The sequence below is a fragment of the Sycon ciliatum genome, chromosome 11, assembly GCF_964019385.1.
Source record: "Sycon ciliatum chromosome 11, ocSycCili1.1, whole genome shotgun sequence".
In the NCBI taxonomy this organism is placed as follows: Eukaryota; Metazoa; Porifera; class Calcarea; order Leucosolenida; family Sycettidae; genus Sycon; species Sycon ciliatum.
Window position 1 is genome coordinate 19800527 of NC_088653.1, and position 22318 is coordinate 19822844.

The 22318-nt window shown below is 45.7% G+C and overlaps 3 long non-coding RNA genes across 6 annotated transcripts; all 3 read right to left on the reverse strand.

Annotated features, from left to right (window-relative positions):
• Positions 1 to 1147: 1147 nt before the first annotated feature.
• On the reverse strand, positions 1148 to 15248 carry LOC135827383 (uncharacterized). 4 transcript variants are annotated; one of them, XR_010555423.1, is made up of 10 exons: positions 15199 to 15248; positions 14833 to 14890; positions 13367 to 13424; positions 13001 to 13058; positions 7875 to 7932; positions 6852 to 6909; positions 6630 to 6701; positions 6263 to 6320; positions 5535 to 5592; positions 1148 to 1760 (listed from the first exon to the last, which is right to left on the reverse strand). It is a non-coding gene; the product is annotated as an uncharacterized LOC135827383 (long non-coding RNA). The 4 variants fall into 4 exon arrangements; XR_010555420.1 differs by lacking the exon at positions 13367 to 13424 and adding an exon at positions 13733 to 13790; XR_010555421.1 differs by lacking the exon at positions 13367 to 13424.
• LOC135827384 (uncharacterized) lies at positions 8615 to 12696 on the reverse strand. The gene is made up of 12 exons (XR_010555424.1): positions 12634 to 12696; positions 12268 to 12325; positions 11903 to 11960; positions 11537 to 11594; positions 11171 to 11228; positions 10805 to 10862; positions 10439 to 10496; positions 10073 to 10130; positions 9706 to 9763; positions 9340 to 9397; positions 8974 to 9031; positions 8615 to 8665 (listed from the first exon to the last, which is right to left on the reverse strand). It is a non-coding gene; the product is annotated as an uncharacterized LOC135827384 (long non-coding RNA).
• A 684-nt stretch (positions 15249 to 15932) lies between the features above and the next one.
• LOC135827386 (uncharacterized) lies at positions 15933 to 22138 on the reverse strand. Its single transcript, XR_010555426.1, has 3 exons — positions 22093 to 22138; positions 21727 to 21784; positions 15933 to 15990 (listed from the first exon to the last, which is right to left on the reverse strand). It is a non-coding gene; the product is annotated as an uncharacterized LOC135827386 (long non-coding RNA).
• Between the last annotated feature and the right edge of the window lie 180 nt (positions 22139 to 22318).

The window sequence follows — 22318 nt, forward strand, 5'->3', positions numbered from 1 at the left end:
TTCTGCATGAGCAAGGAGAAACAAGCCCGGAGAAAAAATCTAAAATTCTGGCACTGCACTTCACACCTGAAATGACTGGCCAACCGCCCTCGGCCAATCAGAGAGCAGCAAGTGTTCTCACGAAGAAACAACAAGAGTTCAGCCATCAGCAGGCCAAGAAGCAAACACTTGCTGCCCTCTGATTGGTGGCTGAACTCTTGTTGTTTCTTCGTGAGGAAGGAGAAAAAGGCCTGGAGAAAAAAAATCTAAAATTCTGGCCATCCCAAACCCCGACCACCATCCCCTCCCGGAATGATTACTTTTATAGCCTATCCTGGCACTGCACTTCACACCTGAAATGACTGGCCAACCGCCCTCGGCCAATCAGAGAGCAGCAAGTGTTTGCTTCTTGGCCTGCTGATGGCTGAACTCTTGTTGTTTCTTCGTGAGGAAGGAGAAACAGGCCTGGAGAAAAAAATCTAAAACCCCGACCACCACCCCCTCCCGAATGATTACTTTTATAGCCTATCCTGGCACTGCACTTCACACCTGAAATGACTGGCCAACCGCCCTCGGCCAATCAGAGAGCAGCAAGTGTTTGCTTCTTGGCCTGCTGATTTTCTGCAGGCCTGTTTCTCCTTCCTCAAACTCTTGTTGTTTCTTCGTGAGGAAGGAGAAACAGGCCTGCAGAAAAAAATCTAAAATTCTGGCCATCCCAAACCCCGACCACCATCCCCTCCTGGAATGATTACTTTTATAGCCCATCCTGGCACTGCACTTCACACCTGAAATGACTGGCCAGCCGCCCTCGGCCAATCAGAGAGCAGCAAGTGTTTGCTTCTTGGCCTCACTTATCCATCTCACCGTGCTGGACATGGCAATCTTGGCTGAGGTATCAAAAAGTTGGAAACTCAAGTTTACAAGGTTTTGTCTAGACCAAGTAGGAGTTTTGCCCGTTGGCAACAGTAAATTCAAGTTTACAAGGTTTTGTCTAGACCGAGTAGGAGTTTTTCCCGTGAGCAACAGTAAATAACGTATACCAAGGTCATCACAAATCTCCATACATAAAGTCTACTACATTGGCACCAGCAATGCAATACAGTTTATAATCCGGTTGAGTGCGGGCCAGCGGATTTTGTCCCGAGACCAAAGCAGTCGAGTGTGCACATCCTTGACAGCCTGGCAGTATCTTATTCATAGGAGTGAAGTACAAGTTCCATTATAATCCAAAAGGCCACTCATCACAATACAATCAAGTGCTTGTCATATTTCGCTATACCAGACACTATGTATCTGCACAGTAACACAAGGCATATGTATACAGTCAACTTCGTGTATAACGATACTCGGCGGGGCATCAGAAAAGTGTCCTTATTCGCGAAGTGTCGTTATACCCGAAGTCCCATTATATGTATTACAGTTGGATGTGACTTTGCTCTGGGCATAGAAATTCTGTCGTTATTCGCGAATTGTCGTTATATCCGCAGTCGTTATTAGCGAAGTTGACTGTATTCTAAAACGCCAAGCAGTGTGCGGGCTAACAAGCACAAAAAAACCGTATGCATGTGCGTGCATGCGGAGTGTTCTTGTAATGTCCAGGTACCTTGTCCACTCTTCCTTACAGAAACATGTTCAGATGTAATTGAAGCTGGTCGAGATCCTGTTCATTTGGCTCCCGGTCTGCAGGGTTGTGGTTGGAAATTCTTTGCACAGCCTTTTGCTTGTATTCATCATTGCCCAACTTTCATCACCACAACTAGAGTGTCTCAGCTGGCCTCCTCCTGAGAAAAACGAGAGTAAAGAACAAGAAAAATACACCCGTGCATAAACACGCGCATGCACAAGTGCACACATTTATACACACACGCACGCACACACACATACATACACACACACACACACATACACACACACACATACACACACACATGATACACACATACATGTACACACACGTTTGTAATTGTAGTTGCTCACTTCCATAACTGGTCACATGGGTCTCCCCAGGAGAGAGAGGAGAGAGACGAAAAAGGAATCTTTGAAAGATGACTCAATTGGCTATTAAACCGCTTAACGACCGACACTAAGTGAATTCGTCAAACTCTTGGTGAACTTGACTTGGACTGGGTGGAAAATATCCCACTTCTGGGCTCGCCACACCTCAGTGTGTGGGTGGGGACAAGGTGCAGAAACAGGGTTGACGGCATTAGGGCATCCGTCCCGGGATTCACGGTGACGGTAATACTTAAGAGAGCATGTCTGAGAATACCAAAGTATGTGTGCAAGTGGATCTCTCCGATTTCGCTCAAAATTTGGTTTCTTTTGGGGTGTGGATCGATTGTGCAAAGCCCTTGACAAAGTTTCTGAAGGGAACCTTGAAATTTGCATACCCTCAAAATGGCCGAAATATCACATTATTTATGGGTCTAGAAACGAGTCATGCCACAGCGTACACGAACAAGCTATGAACAAAACTCCATCAAGCCAACATTGCCTCACCTTAGAAGAGTTCCTGGAGCAGTACCGCTTAGCCACGCCAGGATCCCAGAAGACGAGGTCCATCACCCCCTGACGCCACAAATGATCGTCTTGAAAATAGTCAATTTACAAGCGCTGGCAAAATAGCCACCTACATCCTCAATTGGCCAGAGCTATACACCGGCAGATAGTAGAACACCTCTTCTAGCGCTGAGGACATGTCCCCCATCTTCCTTTTGGGGTTTTCTTGAAATACACGTTTTTGAATTTTTCCACTCGACCAAGCTGAAATACGGCCAAAGTCATACCTGCGCAGGAAAGCTCGCCCCTCCGCGACGTCTCCTCAGCAATTTCTACTCCGACACTACTCCCAAGGCTGAAGAACAAAGTGTATTGTTGGCTCTGACAAGGAAAAGCAGCGGTGATCAATTGTCCCTCCAAACAACAAGCTTCTCCTTGCGCCACCAATATTTTTTGTGCGATTGTTGATGCAAAAGTGACTGAAGTCCTGAACGCAGTTTTTGAATTATTTTATTGCAAGATGCACGGTGAGAGCGCGTGCTTTGTGACGTCACTCTGTGACGTAGGATGACGCTTCCTGGATCACGACACGCGGCCATCAATCGCGAACGTGCCTGGAACGCTACTCGGAACAAACCATGATGGCAGAGGTAAGATGAGTTGCATTTCCTGCTTGATCTCCTGAGAACCCCCACCAACTGTCCTAGGAGTGTTGCAATGGCAGCAAGCCGTTGAAATATGCCCCCGACAGCCGTACAGCATGGAGAGTTATTCATCTTTCACACTTACCTCCTGCAATTCCGAACATAGTCCAACAGTAAAAGTCCCTTGTTTTCATGTCGATGCTCGACAAAAGCTGCTAGCTCGGTAGGTAGCTTTGTGTTGACTGGCACGCAAGCAGCACTGGCTGCACGGACTTGTTGCGTGAACTGCATGAGAGATTTCTTACGTCATAAAGAATGTGATTTCATCATCATTTCACTGGTCTTCGACCTACATGGTCAGGGAAAGTCCCAGTTCGTAGGCCTACAAGTACAAGGCTACAACACGGTCAGCGTGTTCTGGAACGAAGTAACAACACAAAATGTGATCACTTCCAGATAGGCCCCCGTGTAATATGCCGGCATTTTTTGGAGCATTTTCGGTACAATCCACGAACCCAGCACTTTGGGCTCGTGATGCAGCATTTTGGGGGAAACAGAGCACTTAGCCGTTGTGTATCAAGAAAAACTTCCCAAAGAAGAACGTCACTTCCGCATTCCGTGGGTAAGCTTCTTGTTGAGTAGTTTATGAATTGTTTACCATGGCAGACTCGAGCAAGTCTCATATTGAGTATTTTCTGACTCCCTGGTTTTGACGGCGTGTGCCGAGGGTGACAAAAAACGTGAGCATTTTCCGAGCATTTTCGGCAAGGTTTGGGAGCATTTTCGGCAAGGTTTACGAGAATTTCCCAAAAGCATTTTCGGCAAAGTTTCGGGCATATTACACCGGGGCCTACTTCCAGACCAACGGGCGTTCAAGGCGAGTAACAAGACTTATTGCACTTGACGAAGGTGACTCTGAAATCTCGTGAGCCGTGATCCACGCGACTTGGCATTCTTGCGTCACAAGGCACGTGATTTCACTGTGCCTCTTGTAGTAAAATAAATAATTAATTCACGAATTGCGCTCATGCCTTCAGTCACTTTTGCATCAACAGTCGCACAGATAATTATTGGTGGCGCAAGCTAGCAGAAGCTTGTCCGAGCCAAAAATACACTTTGTTCTGCGGCCTTGGGAGTAGTGTTGGAGTATAAATTGCTGAGGAGACGTCGCGGAGGGGCGAGCTTTCCTGCGCAGGTATGACTTTGGCCGCATTTCAGGATGGTGGAGTGGAAAAATTCAAAAAAGTTTATTTCAAGAAAACCCCAAAAGGAAGATGGGGGACATGTCCTCAGCGCTAGAAGAGGTGTTCTACTATCTGCCGGTGTATAGTTCTGGCCAATTGAGGACGTAGCTGGCTGTTTTGCCAGCGCTTGTAAATTGGCTATTTTCAAGACGATCATTTGTGGCGTCAGGGGTGATGGACCTCGTCTTCTGGGATCCTGGCGTGGCTAAGCGGTACTGCTCCAGGAACTCTTCTAATGTGAGGCAATGTTGGCTTGATGGAGTTTTCTTCGTAACTTGTTCGTATACTCTGTGTCGTGACTCCTATCTAGACCCATAAATAATGTGATATTTCGGCCATTTTGAGGGTATGCAAATTTCAAGGTTCCCTTCAGAGACTTTTTCAAGGGCTTTGCACAATCGATCCACACCCCAAAGGGAACCTACCTGCACATTTTGAGCGAAATCGGAGAGATCCACTTGCACACATACTTTGGTATTCTCAGACATGCTCACTTACTTACTTACACATCCACACACACACACAAACACCATGCACCATGTACCATGTATACGCCCGTCGCAAGAGAAGCACCCAAATCTGCAAATGCACTGGATGTGCACCCACAGATGTTCTCTTATAGCAACGATAGCGAACAAGACACACACACACACACACACACACACACACACACACACACACACACACAAACACACAAACACACACACACACACACACACACACAAACACACAAACACACACACACACACACACACACATCGCACATGGCAATGAGCTACATATATCTTCCTATTACAGAAGAGTCGCGCGTCCAAGAACGTTGTTTCCAAGGGGTTGGTCCGGGCGTTCTTATTTTGTTAGGCAATCTGGCTGCGTTCTTATACCACGTTCTAGGAAACAATTCGTACTGGATCATATCTACCCGAAAAGGCGCCGGAAAACCAACACCGCAATTCTTATCTTTAGGCTGTGGCGTTCTCAGCATTTCATGCAGGACGTTCTTGGGCTCGACGTTCTTCGTCGCGCGACTCTACTGTACTCTACTGTACTAAAATTACCTAATGCCCAAATCGATGCGATCACTCACATCACAGGCGGGTCATGTTATAGAGAGGTACGTTGAAAGTGACACGTGGGCACAAATGGGCAAAAAGCGACAATTTCTCACCTTTCTGCCCGTTCCAAGCTGACCGACATACCATCGCCACCCTGACCTTGTTGTATAGCTGGACAAAGGGAAGTGTAACAAAGAAAAATGCCACATTTCAATAAACAACTCGTTCATGGCTGCTGAATACTGAAAAGAACCAATCTCCCAGTTTTGGGCCTTTTTGCCCGTGATTCTTCACTTTTCGACTAAACTATTCACAGCAGTGCCAAATTTTAGGCGGCACCGACTGAAGGTGCCAGCAGCCTACAAGAAAACCAAAAATCAAATCAATGCGATCACTCACATCACAGCCGGGTCATGTTATAGAGAGCTACGTTGAAAGTGACACGTGGGCACAAATGGTCAAAAAGCGACAATTTCTACATTTCTGCCCGTTCGAAGCTCAAGAACTGACAATCGCCACCCTGATCTTATTGTAAACCTGAACATAGGGAAGTGCACCAAGAAAAAATGCCACATTTCAATAAACAACTCGCCCAGGGCTGCTGAAACTGAAATCAAACTCTCGAAGTTTTGGGCCTTTTGCCCGTGATTCTTCACTTTGCGACTAAACTATTCGCAGCAGTGCCAAATTTTCGGCGCCACTCAATGCGGGTCTCAGCGCTTACAAGCCAACCAAAAATCAAATCAATGCGACCACTCACATCACAACTGGGTCATGTTATAGAGAGGTACGTTGAAAGTGACACGGGGGCACAAATAGGCAAAAAGCGACAATTTCTCACCTTTCTGCCCATTCGAAGCTCAAGAACTGACCATCGCCACCCTCATCTTGTTGTTTAGCTGGACATAGGGAAGTGAACCAAGAAAAAATTCCACATTTCAATAAACACTTCGCCCAGGGCTTCTCAAAGGGGAAATCAAATTATCTCGAAGTTTTGGGCCTTTTTGCCCGTGATTCTTCACTTTGGCACTAAACTATTCACAGCAGTGCCAAATTTTCGGCGCCACCCAATGCGGGTGCCAGCGGCCTACAAGCAAACCAAAAATCAAATCAATGCGATCACTCACATTACAGCCGGGTCATGTTATAGAGAGGTACGTTGAAAGTGACACGTGGGCACAAATGGTCAAAAAGCCACAATTTCTCACCTTTCTGCCCGTTTGAAGTTCAAGAACTGACTATCGCCACCCTGATCTTGTTGTGTAGGTGGACATGGGGAACTGCACCAAGAAAAAATTCCACATTTCTATAAACACTTCGCCCAGGGCTGCTCAAAGCTGAAATCAAACTATCTCGAAGTTTTGGGCCTTTTTGCCCGTGATTGAAAGTGACACGTGGGCACAAATGGGCAAAAAGCGACAATTTCTCACCTTTCTGCCCGTTCGAAGCTCAAGAACTAACCATCGCCACCCTAATCTTGTTGTTTAGCTGGACATAGGGAAGTGCACCAAGAAAAAATTCCACATTTCAATAAACAACTCGCCGAGGGGTACTCAAAGCTGATATCAAACTATCTCGAAGTTTTGGGCCTTTTTGCTCGTGATTCTTCACTTTCAGATTTTTATTTTTGGCGTGCTGGGCCAAGCACAAGGAAGCCATCTGCAAAAAAACTGCAGAAAATGGTTGTTGTTTGATCCTTTGGTGTAATCTTTGTTTCTAGTCGAAGCTAGTTGCTGTTTGGAGCAGAAACGCTGAAATTGACTATTTTCTGCATGTACTCATACATGTACCCATGTACTCAGGCATGCAGTCTCACTCGTATTTTAGCTCTTTTTCTGGAATGGATGCTGCTCTGCGCCCCTTGGTGAACATTTCCTGCGCTCGTGGAGCAGTTGAAAAGGACCACTGGTATGTCTGGTTCCTGGCTTGAAAGTGGAGAGTCGACTTTTGTGCCTTGAAAAAGGAGTAGAGAGCGATAAAGGTACGTCTGTGGCTTATTTTTGAGAGCTCCTCGTACATTTTTGATCGTGATAAAAATTCTGAGACCAAAGTCTGATGGCCGTACAGTTTTCTTGTGGATTTTTTAGTTGTTTCATCTCGTATCTATGTCAGTATCGTGATGGTGAAGTGGAGAGGGTGATTTTCTTCCTCTAGGCTTCGTTCGGCCGACTTTGCTTCGTCCTCGTTGAAAAGTGATCCTGAAAAAAAGGTCGATTCGCAAAATTATGTTGATTTTCAATGAACGTGATGACATGCGATTGCTGGCTATGGTGACTAAACTATTCACAGCAGTGCCAAATTTTCGCCGTCACTGAATCTGGGTGGCAGCGGCCTACAAGCAAACCAAAAATCAAATCAATGCGACCACTCATATCACAGCTGGGTCATGTTATAGAGAGGTATGTTGAAAGTGACACGTGGGCACAAATGGGCAAAAAGCGACAATTTCTCACCTTTCTGCCCGTTCGAAGCTCAAGAACTGACCATCCCCACCCTCATCTGGTTGTTTAGCTGGACAAAGGGAAGTGCACCAGGAAAAAATTCCACATTTCAATAAACACTTCGCCCAGGGCTGCTCAAAGCTGAAATGAAAGTATCTCGACGTTTTGGGCCTTTTTGCCCGTGATTCTTCACTTTGCCACTAAACTATTCCCAGCAGTGCCAACATTTCAGCGTAACTGAATGCGGGTGCCAGCGGCCTACAAGCAAACCAAAAATCAAATCAATGCGACCACTCAAATCACAGCTAGGTCATGTTATAGAGAGGTATGTTGAAAGTGACACTTGGCCACAAATGTGCAAAAAGCGACAATTTCTCACCTTTATGCCCGTTCGAAGCTCAAGAACTGACCATCGCCACCCTCATCTTGTTGTTTAGCTGGACATAGGGAAGTGCACCAAGAAAAATTCCACATTTCAATAAACACTTTGCCCAGGGCTGCTCAAAGCTGAAATAGAACTATCTCGAAGTTTTGGGCCTTTTTGCCCGTGATTCTTCACTTTGCGACTAAACTATTCCCAGCAGTGCCAAAATTTCAGCGTTACTGAATGCGGGTGCCAGCGGCCTACAAGCAAACCAAAAATCAAATCAATGCGAACACTCAAATCACAGCTGGGTCATGTTATAGAGAGATATGTTGAAAGTGACACGTGGGCACAAATGGGCAAAAAGCGACAATTTCTCACCTTTCTGCCCGTTCAAAGCTCAAGAACTGACCATCGCCACCCTCATCTTGTTGTTTAGCTGGACATAGGGAAGTGCACCAAGAAAATTTCCACATTTCAATAAACACTTCGCCCAGGGCTGCTCAAAGCTGAAATAAAACTATCTCGAAGTTTTGGGCCTTTTTGCCGGTGATTCTTCACTTCTCAACTAAACTATTCCCAGTAGTGCCAAAATTTCAGCGTTACTGAATGCGGGTGCCAGCGGCCTACAAGCAAACCAGAAATAAAATCAATGCGACCACTCATATCACAGCTGGGTCATGTTATAGAGAGGTATGTTGAAAGTGACACGTGGGCACAAATGTGCAAAAAGCGACAATTTCTCACCTTTATGCCCGTTCGAAGCTCAAGAACTGACCATCGCCACCCTCAGCTTGTTGTTTAGCTGGACATAGGGAAGTGCACCAAGAAAAAATTCCACATTTCAATAAACACTTCGCCCAGGGCTACTCAAAGCTGAAATATAACTATCTCCAAGTTTTGGGTCTTTTGCCCGTGATTCTTCACTTTGCGACTAAACTATTCACAGCACTGCCAAAATTTCGGCGCCAGTGAATGCGGGAGCCAGCGGCCTACAAGCAAACCAAAAATCAAATCAATGCGACCACTGACATCACAGCTGGGTCATGGTATAGAGAGGTATGTTGAAAGTGACACGTGGGCACAAATGTGCAAAAAGCGACAATTTCTCACCTTTCTGCCCGTTCGAAGTTCAAGAACTGACCATCGCCACCCTCATCTGGTTGTTTAGCTGGACATAGGGAAGTGCACCAAGAAAAAATTCCATATTTCAATAAACACTTCGCCCAGGGCTGCTCAAAGCTGAAATCAAGCTACCTCGAAGTTTCGGCCTTTTTGCCCGTGATTCTTCACTTTGCGACTAAACTATTCACAACTGTGCCAAATTTCCGGCGTTACTGAATGCGGGTGCCAGCGGCCTACAAGCAAACCAAAAATCATATCAATGCGACCACTCAAATCACAGCTAGGTCATGTTATAGAGAGGTATGTTGAAAGTGACACGTGGGCACAAATGGGCAAAAAGGGACAATTTCTCACCTTTCTGCCCGTTCCAAGCTCAAAAACTGACCATCGCCACCCTCTTCTTGTTGTTTAGCTGGACATAGGGAAGTGCACCAAGAAAAAATTCCACATTTCAATAAACACTTCGCCCAGGGCTGCTCAAAGCTGAAATCAAGCTACCTCGAAGTTTTGGGCCTTTTTGCACGTGATTCGTCACTTTGCGACTAAACTATTCACAACAGTGCCAAATTTCCAGCATTACTGAATGCGGGTGCCAGCGGCCTACAAGCAAACTGAAAATCAAATCAATGCGACCACTCACATCACAGCTGGGTCATGTTATAGAGAGGTATGTTGAAAGTGACACGTGGGCACAAATGGGCAAAAAGTGACAATTTCTCACCTTTATGCCCGTTCCAAGCTCAAGAACTGACCATCGCCACCCTCATCTTGTTGTTTAGCTGGACATAGGGAATTGCACCAAGAAAAAATTCCACATTTCAATAAAACTTCGCCCAGGGCTGCTCAAAGCTGAAAAAAAACTATCTCGAAGTTTTGGGCCTTTTTGCCCGTGATTCTTCACTTTGCGACTAAACTATTCCCAGCAGTGCCAAACTTTCAGCGTTACTGAATGCGGGTGCCAGCGGCCTACAAGCAAACCAAAAATCATATCAATGCGACCACTCACATCACAGCTGGGTCATGTTATAGAGAGGTATGTTGAAAGTGACACGTGGGAACAAATGGGCAAAAAGCGACAATTTCTCACCTTTTTGCCCGTTCGAAGCTCAAGAACTGACCATCGCCACCCTCATCTTGTTGTTTAGCTGGACATAGGGAAGTGCACCAAGAAAAATTCCACATTTCAATAAACACTTCGCCCAGGGCTGCTCAAAGCTGAAATAAAACTATCTCGAAGTTTTGGGCCTTTTTGCCCGTGATTCTTCACTTTGCGACTAAACTAATCAAAGCAGTGCCAAAATTTCGGCGTTACTGAATGCGGGTGCCAGCGGCCTACAAGCAAACCAAAAATAAAATCAATGCGACCACTCACATCACAGCTGGGTCATGTTATAGAGAGGTATGTTGAAAGTGACACGTGGGCACAAATAGGCAAAAAGCGACAATTTCTCACCTTTCTGCTTGTTCGAAGCTCAAGAACTGACCATCGCCACCCTCATCTTGTTGTTTAGCTGGACATAGGGAAGTGCACCAAGAAAAATTCCACATCTCAATAAACACTTCGCCCAGGGCTGCTCAAAGCTGAAATAAAACTATCTCGACGTTTTGGGCCTTTTTGCCCGTGATTCTTCACTTTGCGACTAAACTATTCAAAGCAGTGCCAAAATTTCGGCGTTACTGAATGCGGGTGCCAGCGGCCTACAAGCAAACGAAAAATCAAATCAATGCGACCACTCACATCACAGCGGGGTCATGTTATAGAGAGGTATGTTGAAAGTGACACGTGGGCACAAATGGGCAAAAAGCGACAATTTCTCACCTTTTTGCTCGTTTGAAGTTCAAGAACTGACCATCGCCACCCTCATCTTGATTTTTAGCTGGACATAGGGAAGTGCACCAAGAAAAATTTCCACATTTCAATAAACACTTCGCCCAGGGCTGGTCAAAGCTGAAATAAAACTATCTCGACGTATTGGGCCTTTTTGCCCGTGATTCTTCACTTTGCGACTAAACTATTCACAACAGTGCAAAATTTCCGGCATTACTGAATGCAGGTGCCAGAGGCCTACAAGCAAACCAAAAATCAAATCAATGGGCCACTGACATCACAGCTGGGTCATGTTATAGAGAGGTATGTTGAAAGTGACACGTGGGCACAAATGGGCAAAAAGCGACAATTTCTCACCTTTATGCCCGTTCGAAGCTCAAGAACTGTGCATCGCCACCCTCATCTTGTTGTTTAGCTGGACGTAGGGAATTGCACCAAGAAAAAATTCCACATTTCAATAAACACTTCGCCCAGGGCTGCTCAAAGCTGAAATAAAACTATCTCGAAGTTTTGGGCCTTTTTGCCCGTGATTCTTCACTTTGCGACTAAACTATTCCCAGCAGTGCCAAACTTTCGGCGTTACTGAATGCGGGTGCCAGCAGCCTACAAGCAAACCAAAAATCATAGCAATGCGGCCACTCACATCACAGCTGGGTCATTTATAGAGAGGTATGTTGAAAGTGACACGTGGGCACAAATGGGCAAAAAGCGACAATTTCTCACCTTTATGCCCGTTCGAAGCTCAAGAACTGACCATCGCCACCCTCCACTTGTTGTTTAGCTGGACATAGGGAAGTGCACCAAGAAAAAATTCCACATTTAAATAAACACTTCGCCCAGGGCTGCTCAAAGCTGAAATAAAACTATCTCGAAGTTTTGGGCCTTTTGCCCGTGATTCTTCACTTTGCGACTAAACTAATCAAAGCAGTGCCAAAATTTCGGCGTTACTGAATGCGGGTGCCAGCGGCCTACAAGCAAACCAAAAATCAAATCAATGCGACCACTCACATCACAGCTGGGTCATGTTATAGAGAGGTATGTTGAAAGTGACACGTGGGCACAAATGGCAAAAAGCGACAATTTCTCACCTTTCTGCTTGTTCCAAGCTCAAGAACTGACCATCGCCACCCTCATTCTTTTGTTTAGCTGGACATAGGGAAGTGCACCAAGAAAAATTCCACATCTGAATAAACACTTCGCCCAGGGCTGCTCAAAGCTGAAATAAAACTATCTCGACGTTTTGGGCCTTTTTGCCCGTAATTCTTCACTTTGCGACTAAACTATTCAAAGCAGTGCCAAAATTACGGCGTTACTGAATGCGGGTACCAGCGGCCTACAAGCAAACCAAAAATCAAATCAATGCGACCACTCACATCACAGCTGGGTCATGTTATAGAGAGGTATGTTGAAAGTGACACGTGGGCACAAATGGGCAAAAAGCGACAATTTCTCACCTTTTTGCTCGTTTGAAGCTCAAGAACTGACCATCGCCACCCTCATCTTGTTGTTTAGCTGTACATAGGGAAGTGCACCAAGAAAAAATTCCACATTTCAATAAACACTTCGCCCAGGGCTGGTCAAAGCTGAAATAAAACTATCTCGACGTATTGGGCCTTTTTGCCCGTGATTCTTCACTTTGCGACTAAACTATTCACAACAGTGCCAAATTTCCGGCATTACTGAATGCAGGTGCCAGAGGCCTACAAGCAAACCAAAAATCAAATCAATTCGACCACTGACATCACAGCTGGGTCATGTTATAGAGAGGTATGTTGAAAGTGACACGTGGGCACAAATGGGCAAAAAGCGACAATTTCTCACCTTTATGCCCGTTCGAAGCTCAAGAACTGACCATCGCCACCCTCATCTTGTTGTTTAGCTTGACATAGGGAATTGCACCAAGAAAAAATTCCACATTTCAATAAACACTTCGCCCAGGGCTGCTCAAAGCTGAAATAAAACTATCTCGAAGTTTTGGGCCTTTTTGCCCGTGATTCTTCACTTTGCGACTAAACTATTCCCAGCAGTGCCAAACTTTCGGCGTTACTGAATGCGGGTGCCAGCAGCCTACAAGCAAACCAAAAATCATAGCAATGCGACCACTCACATCACAGCTGGGTCATTTATAGAGAGGTATGTTGAAAGTGACACGTGGGCACAAATGGGCAAAAAGCGACAATTTCTCACCTTTATGCCCGTTCGAAGCTCAAGAACTGACCATCGCCACCCTCCACTTGTTGTTTAGCTGGACATAGGGAAGTGCACCAAGAAAAAATTCCACATTTAAATAAACACTTCGCCCAGGGCTGCTCAAAGCTGAAATAAAACTATCTCGAAGTTTTGGGCCTTTTGCCCGTGATTCTTCACTTTGCGACTAAACTAATCAAAGCAGTGCCAAAATTTCAGCGTTACTGAATGCGGGTGCCAGCGGCCTACAAGCAAACCAAAAATCAAATCAATGCGACCACTCACATCACAGCTGGGTCATGTTATAGAGAGGTATGTTGAAAGTGACACGTGGGCACAAATGGGCAAAAAGCGACAATTTCTCACCTTTTTGCTCGTTTGAAGCTCAAGAACTGACCATCGCCACCCTCATCTTGTTGTTTAGCTGGACATAGGGAAGTGCACCAAGAAAAAATTCCACATTTCAATAAACACTTCGCCCAGGGCTGGTCAAAGCTGAAATAAAACTATCTCGACGTATTGGGCCTTTTTGCCCGTGATTCTTCACTTTGCGACTAAACTATTCACAACAGTGCCAAATTTCCGGCATTACTGAATGCAGGTGCCAGAGGCCTACAAGCAAACCAAAAATCAAATCAATTCGACCACTGACATCACAGCTGGGTCATGTTATAGAGAGGTATGTTGAAAGTGACACGTGGGCACAAATGGGCAAAAAGCGACAATTTCTCACCTTTTTGCCCGTTCGAAGCTCAAGAACTGACCATCGCCACCCTCATCTTGTTGTTTAGCTGGACATAGGGAATTGCACCAAGAAAAAATTCCACATTTCAATAAACACTTCGCCCAGGGCTGCTCAAAGCTGAAATAAAACTATCTCGAAGTTTTGGGCCTTTTTGCCCGTGATTCTTCACTTTGCGACTAAACTATTCCCAGCAGTGCCAAACTTTCGGCGTTACTGAATGCGGGTGCCAGCAGCCTACAAGCAAACCAAAAATCATAGCAATGCGACCACTCACATCACAGCTGGGTCATGTTATAGAGAGGTATGTTGAAAGTGACACGTGGGCACAAATGGGCAAAAAGCGACAATTTCTCACCTTTATGCCCGTTCGAAGCTCAAGAACTGACCATCGCCACCCTCATCTTGTTGTTTAGCTGGACATAGGGAAGTGCACCAAGAAAAAATTCCACATTTCAATAAACACTTCGCCCAGGGCTGCTCAAAGCTGAAATAAAACTATCTCGAAGTTTTGGGCCTTTTTGCCCGTGATTCTTCATTTTGCGACTAAACTAATCAAAGCAGTGCCAAAATTTCGGCGTTACTGAATGCGGGTGCCAGCGGCCTACAAGCAAACCAAAAATAAAATCAATGCGACCACTCACATCACAGCTGGGTCATGTTATAGAGAGGTATGTTGAAAGTGACACGTGGGCACAAATGGCAAAAAGCGACAATTTCTCACCTTTCTGCTTGTTCGAAGCTCAAGAACTGACCATCGCCACCCTCATCTTGTTGTTTAGCTGGACATAGGGAAGTGCACCAAGAAAAATTCCACATCTCAATAAACACTTCGCCCAGGGCTGCTCAAAGCTGAAATAAAACTATCTCGACGTTTTGGGCCTTTTTGCCCGTGATTCTTCACTTTGCGACTAAACTATTCAAAGCAGTGCCAAAATTTCGGCGTTACTGAATGCGGGTGCCAGCGGCCTACAAGCAAACCAAAAATCAAATCAATGCGACCACTCACATCACAGCTGGGTCATGTTATAGAGAGGTATGTTGAAAGTGACACGTGGGCACAAATGGGCAAAAAGCGACAATTTCTCACCTTTTTGCTCGTTTGAAGCTCAAGAACTGACCATCGCCACCCTCATCTTGTTGTTTAGCTGGACATAGGGAAGTGCACCAAGAAAAAATTCCACATTTCAATAAACACTTCGCCCAGGGCTGGTCAAAGCTGAAATAAAACTATCTCGACGTATTGGGCCTTTTTGCCCGTGATTCTTCACTTTGCGACTAAACTATTCACAACAGTGCCAAATTTCCGGCATTACTGAATGCAGGTGCCAGAGGCCTACAAGCAAACCGAAAATAAAATCAATGCGACCACTGACATCACAGCTGGGTCATGTTATAGAGAGGTATGTTGAAAGTGACACGTGGGCACAAATGGGCAAAAACCGACAATTTCTCACCTTTATGCCCGTTCGAAGCTCAAGAACTGACCATCGCCACCCTCATCTTGTTGTTTAGCTGGACATAGGGAATTGCACCAAGAAAAAATTCCACATTTCAATAAACACTTCGCCCAGGGCTGCTCAAAGCTGAAATAAAACTATCTCGAAGTTTTGGGCCTTTTTGCCCGTGATTCTTCACTTTGCGACTAAACTAATCAAAGCAGTGCCAAAATTTCGGCGTTACTGAATGCGGGTGCCAGCAGCCTACAAGCAAACCAAAAATCAAATCAATGCGACCACTCACATCACAGCTGGGTCATGTTATAGAGAGGTATGTTGAAAGTGACACGTGGGCACAAATGGGCAAAAAGCGACAATTTCTCACCTTTTTGCTCGTTTGAAGCTCAAGAACTGACCATCGCCACCCTCATCTTGTTGTTTAGCTGGACATAGGGAAGTGCACCAAGAAAAAATTCCACATTTCAATAAACACTTCCCCCAGGGCTGGTCAAAGCTGAAATAAAACTATCTCGACGTATTGGGCCTTTTTGCCCGTGATTCTTCACTTTGCGACTAAACTATTCACAACAGTGCCAAATTTCCGGCATTACTGAATGCAGGTGCCAGAGGCCTACAAGCAAACCGAAAATCAAATCAATGCGACCACTGACATCACAGCTGGGTCATGTTATAGAGAGGTATGTTGAAAGTGACACGTGGGCACAAATGGGCAAAAAGCGACAGTTTCTCACCTTTATGCCCGTTCTAAGCTCAAGAACTGACCATCGCCACCCTCATCTTGTTGTTTAGCTGGACATAGGGAATTGCACCAAGAAAAAATTCCACATGAGCCCCAGCCAGCAGAAACCTGAACATGTGTAATTTTTCAAAAATTATTTTTTCGCTCGAAATTGATTCTACACTATTAAAGGGGAAGTTAAGGCAAAAATCAAAATTTCACCAGTTGTAGTCTTCGGGGTGCTGAGTCGAATGGTCTTGGTCCGAAAAAGCTGAGACGCTCCCTTCCTACTTGAATCCCAATCGAACTCGCGCACTTCCACCGAAACTGGGTGACTGCGCCCTACGAGATGGGGATTTGTATGCAAAATCTCACTAAAAGCGCCATTTCGCTCTTATAAAAGCACGGATGACCGCGATTGGCCCATATGTTGTAGTCTTTTGGACGCTGAGTCGACTGGTTTTGGTCCGAAAAGGCTGCGATGTAGCGTTCCTCCTTTATTCCCAATCGAACATGGTTGAAGAAGTGGTCACGTGCTCCTGGGTGCCAAAATCACCTGGTCACCACGCCAGCAGGCGACAACTTTCACACCAAGGTTCAACTCGAGTGACAGGACTGCACCCAAAAAAGGTCAAAACAGGCTGTAAGTTGTACCCTGCAGGCACGGTGACCAGATGACTGGTGTACGCAGGAGCACGTGACCGCTTGTTCAACCATGTTCGATTGGGAATAAAGGCGGAACGCTGCATCGCAGCCTTTTCGGACCAAAACCAGTCGACTCAGCGTCCAAAAGACTACAACATATGGGCCAATCGCGGTCATCCGTGCTTTTATAAGAACGAAATGGCGCTTTTAGTGACATTTTGCATACAAATCCCCATCTCGTAGGGCGCAGTCACCCAGTTTCGGTGGAAGTGCGCGAGTTCGATTGGGATTCAAGTAGGAAGGGAGCGTCTCAGCTTTCTCGGACCAAGACCATTCGACTCAGCACCCCGAAGACTACAACTGGTGAAATTTTAATTTTTGCCTTAACTTCCCCTTTAATCATTCAAGTTATCAAGTTTGGTGACAATCTGATGAGCGAAAGCATGGAAAATAGAGTTTGAAGTCACACAGGTCAAGATTCGGTACAGTTGGCGCAGCATCCATGCCCAGTAACTCCATGCAAGTTGATCCTACAGTTTCTGATTGTGATGTGGAACAGGTACATGTAAGTAAATAGAATGCAAGTCAGGCTTGCCCTCTTGGTGCTGCAGGCATGAGTAGTTCAGAAGTGTGACGATATTCCGTATACACCACTACCTTCTTTACAACACCAGAGTGCAAAACGATGATTGGTGGCTGGCCTTCCAAATTGTGTTCAGGGACCTCTGTGCTGGCAGCTTGAGCGTTGTCCCAAAGCTTGCCATACTGATAGATGTACTGACCAATACCACTGACATCCACTCCCTTGCACACTTTCACTCAGACCATGATTTCAGCATAATTGTATTTCAATGATATGAGCGAATATTCGCGTTTTGTAGCACGTGAAGATGTTGCCCCAAAGCGTTCAGCCGGTTTGACTTTTTAGGGATCGCCTTTCTCAGCACAGGCAGCAGCCAGCTTGGCGTCGTCTGGCAAGGTAGAGTACTGATAATACTACGCTCTGTTTTGCGCCGTGAGAAGCCCTCCATCAGTGTCTGGAACATCATTGTTGTCGATGTAGAAATACGGATCGCTCAGCGGGTCGACATTCAGCTTCTCCCCGCAGTCGCTATTACTCCAGCACTGACTATCGTCGCCATCAGTATCCAGTGTCGATTTTATGAGGGCTCTTCATTGCTATGCATATGAGACTTGCCACTGCTGGACAAACTCAGCGAGGTCGCCACCAAAGAAATAATTCCGATCGCGACCTAACTTTCAGCACCGCTTCGTACAGGGAGTCTCATGCTGACAACTCTGGACCTAAGTCCTTGTCGCGACACCTGTCGCCATCGCTGTGTCTAAACTCAACCTCCGTGTGACGAGCTCTCACCTAGCGCTAAAATCAATTGACCAGAGACATTTGAAGACACTTGAAACTCCTTTGACAACAAAGACACCCACTCGATCGAAAAAGAATCTTCAAAAGCCAGCTCACTGCGCGTCCCAAACTTTGACGTCACATTTTGATGATTGATATCAAGTACACAAGTGCTGGTTTTCGCTGGCCGGGGCTCACATTTCAATAAACACTTCGCCCAGGGCTGCTCAAAGCTGAAATAAAACTATCTCGAAGTTTTGGGCCTTTTTGCCCGTGATTCTTCACTTTGCGACTAAACTATTCCCAGCAGTGCCAAACTTTCGGGGTTACTGAATGCGGGTGCCAGCAGCCTACAAGCAAACCAAAAATCATATCAATGCGACCACTCACATCACAGCTGGGTCATTTATAGAGAGGTATGTTGAAAGTGACACGTGGGCACAAATGGGCAAAAAGCGACAATTTCTGACCTTTATGCCCGTTCGAAGCTCAAGAACTGACCATCGCCACCCTCATCTTGTTGTTTAGCTGGACATAGGGAAGTGCACCAAGAAAAAATTCCACATTTCAATAAACACTTCGCCCAGGGCTGCTCAAAGCTGAAATAAAACTATCTCGAAGTTTTGGGCCTTTTTGCCCGTGACTCTTCGCTTTGCGACTAAACTATTCAAAGCAGTGCCAAAATTTCGGCGTCACTAAATGCGGGTGCCAGCGGCCTACAAGCAAACCAAAAATAAAATCAATGTGACCACTCACATCACAGCTGGGTCATGTTATAGAGAGGTATGTTGAAAGTGACACGTGGGCACAAATGGGCAAAAAGCGACAATTTCTCACCTTTATGCCCGTTCTAAGCTCAAGAACTGACCATCGCCACCCTCATCTTGTTGTTTAGCTGGACATAGGGAAGTGCACCAAGAAAAAATTCCACATTTCAATAAACACTTCGCCCAGGGCTGGTCAAAGCTGAAATAAAACTATCTCGACGTATTGGGCCTTTTTGCCCGTGATTCTTCACTTTGCGACTAAACTATTCACAACAGTGCCAAATTTCCGGCATTACTGAATGCAGGTGCCAGAGGCCTACAAGCAAACCGAAAATCAAATCAATGCGACCACTCACATCACAGCTGGGTCATGTTATAGAGAGGTATGTTGAAAGTGACATGTGGGCACAAATGGGCAAAAACTGACAATTTCTCACCTTTATGCCCGTTCGAAGCTCAAGAACTGACCATCGCCACCCTCATCTTGTTGTTTAGCTGGACATAGGGAATTGCACCAAGAAAAAATTCCACATTTCAATAAACACTTCGTCCAGGGCTGCTCAAAGCTGAAATAAAACTATCTCGAAGTTTTGGGCCTTTTTGCCCGTGATTCTTCACTTTGTGACTAAACTATTCCCAGCAGTGCCAAACTTTCACCGTTACTGAATGCGGGTGCCAGCAGCCTACAAGCAAACCAAAAATCATATCAATGCGACCACTCACATCACAGCTGGGTCATTTATAGAGAGGTATGTTGAAAGTGACACGTGGGCACAAATGGGCAAAAAGCGACAATTTCTCACCTTTATGCCCGTTCGAAGCTCAAGAACTGACCATCGCCACCCTCATCTTGTTGTTTAGGCCCCGGTCACACATGCACTTTTTTTGGCGGTTCCGCCAAAGCGTAACTTACGCTTCCGCCGTTGCCTCGGCAACGGCGGAGGCGTAAGTTACGCTTTGGCGGAAAGTTTGGATTTCGCTACGCCAAAAAAATGCGAGCGGAGCCTCCGCTTTCGCGGATCCACTTTGGCGGAACCTGCATGGTGATGGCTTTGGAGTTTGGTGTGCTACTTCTGCACTGAGTTCTGGTGTTGTTTGGTTGCTGTTTGGTTTTCAGTTTTCATATTGTTCTTCTTTGCCAATGAACTATACGTTCTGGAGATCTCGCAAACAATACTGCATCGTTATGAGTGGATAATTGGTGAAGGAATCCGTCTCCCAACTCATTGGCCCCGATCGCGGACGATCTCCAACTCTCTCCTTCTCTCTCCAAGCAATACGTCCACCAGAGTATGCAACACTAGGACTGCAACTAGGGAGTAGTAGAGTAGTCTGCCACACCCTCACTGCAACTGCAGGCATCCACGCAGTCGCCGGGTCGATGATGGATCATGGAGGAGGCAACGACTGCTATAAAACTATTTGAATTTGATATTGATGTAAACTAACCTAAATAAATATTCAAATACACCCGTGCTGGGCCGCAGTGAATGTGCCCCAAATCCACGAATGTACTTGACAGGAAACATTCGGCAGCCTGTCAGCGATCCACGATAGCTCTACTTGTACAAGCGAACGTCGCTTCAACTCGGACAAGAAGGAGGCAACGACACCCTGCTATACAACTATTTGAATTTGATATTGATGTAAACCAAACTAGTAATATTCAAATACACCTGTACTGGGCGCAGTGAATGCGCCCCAAATCCACGAGTGTACTTGACAGGAGACATTCAGCAGCCTGTCAGCGATCCACGATAGCTCCACTTGTACAAGCGAAGGTCGCTTCAATTCGGACAAGAACATCTAAAATTTCATAGGACGTGCTGCATTTGCATTCTCTCCGCCAAAGCGGACCGTTGAGGAGCACAGTAGTCTACATGTATGTGTGACCGCTGCATCGTGTGTTCGCCAAAGCGGCTGCGGTAGTTCCGCTTTCCGCCTCCGCAAAAGCGGTGCAAGCTTTTCATGTGTGACCGCGGCCTAAGCTGGACATAGGGAAGTGCACCAAGAAAAAATTCCACATTTCAATAAACACTTCGCCCAGGGCTGCTCAAAGCTGAAATAAAACTATCTCGACGTTTTGGGCCTTTTTGCCCGTGATTCTTCACTTTGCGATTAAACTATTCCCAGCAGTGCCAAAATTTCGACGTTACTGAATGCGGGTGCCAGCGGCCTACAAGCAAACCAAAAATCAAATCAATGCGACAACTCACATCACAGCTGGGTCATGTTATAGAGAGGTATGTTGAAAGTGACACGTGGGCACAAATGGGCAAAAAGCGACAATTTCTCACCTTTTTGTTCGTTTGAAGCTCAAGAACTGACCATCGCCACCCTCATCTTGTTGTTTAGCTGGACATAGGAAAGTGCACCAAGAAAAAATTCCACATTTCAATAAACACTTCGCCCAGGGCTGCTCAAAGCTGAAATAAAACTATCTCGAAGTTTTGGGCCTTTTTGCCCGTGATTCTTCACTTGGCGACTAAACTATTCAAAGCAGTGCCAAAACTTCGGCGTTACTGAATGCGGGTGCCAGCGGCCTACAAGCAAACCAAAAAAAAAAGTCAATGCGACCACTCACATCACAGCTGGGTCATGTTATAGAGAGGTATGTTGAAAGTGACACGTGGGCACAAATGGGCAAAAAGCGACAATTTCTCACCTTTCTGCTTGTTCGAAGCTCAAGAACTGACCATCGCCACCCTCATCTTGTTGTTTAGCTGGACATAGGGAAGTGCACCAAGAAAAATTCCACATTTCAATAAACACTTCGCCCAGGGCTGCTCAAAGCTGAAATAAAACTATCTCGACGTTTTGGGCCTTTTTGCCCGTGATTCTTCACTTTGCGACTAAACTATTCAAAGCAGTGCCAAAATTTCGGCGTTACTGAATGCGGGTGCCAGCGGCCTACAAGCAAACCAAAAATCAAATCAATGCGACCACTCACATCACAGCTGGGTCATGTTATAGAGAGGTATGTTGAAAGTGACACGTGGGCACAAATGGGCAAAAAGCGACAATTTCTCACCTTTTTGCTCGTTTGAAGCTCAAGAACTGACCATCGCCACCCTAATCTTGTTGTTTAGCTGGACATAGGGAAGTGCACCAAGAAAAAATTCCACATTTCAATAAACACTTCGCCCAGGGCTGCTCAAAGCTGAAATAAAATTATCTCGAAGTTTTGGGCCTTTTTGCCCGTGATTCTTCACTTTGCGACTAAACTATTCCCAGCAGTGCCAAACTTTCGGCGTTAC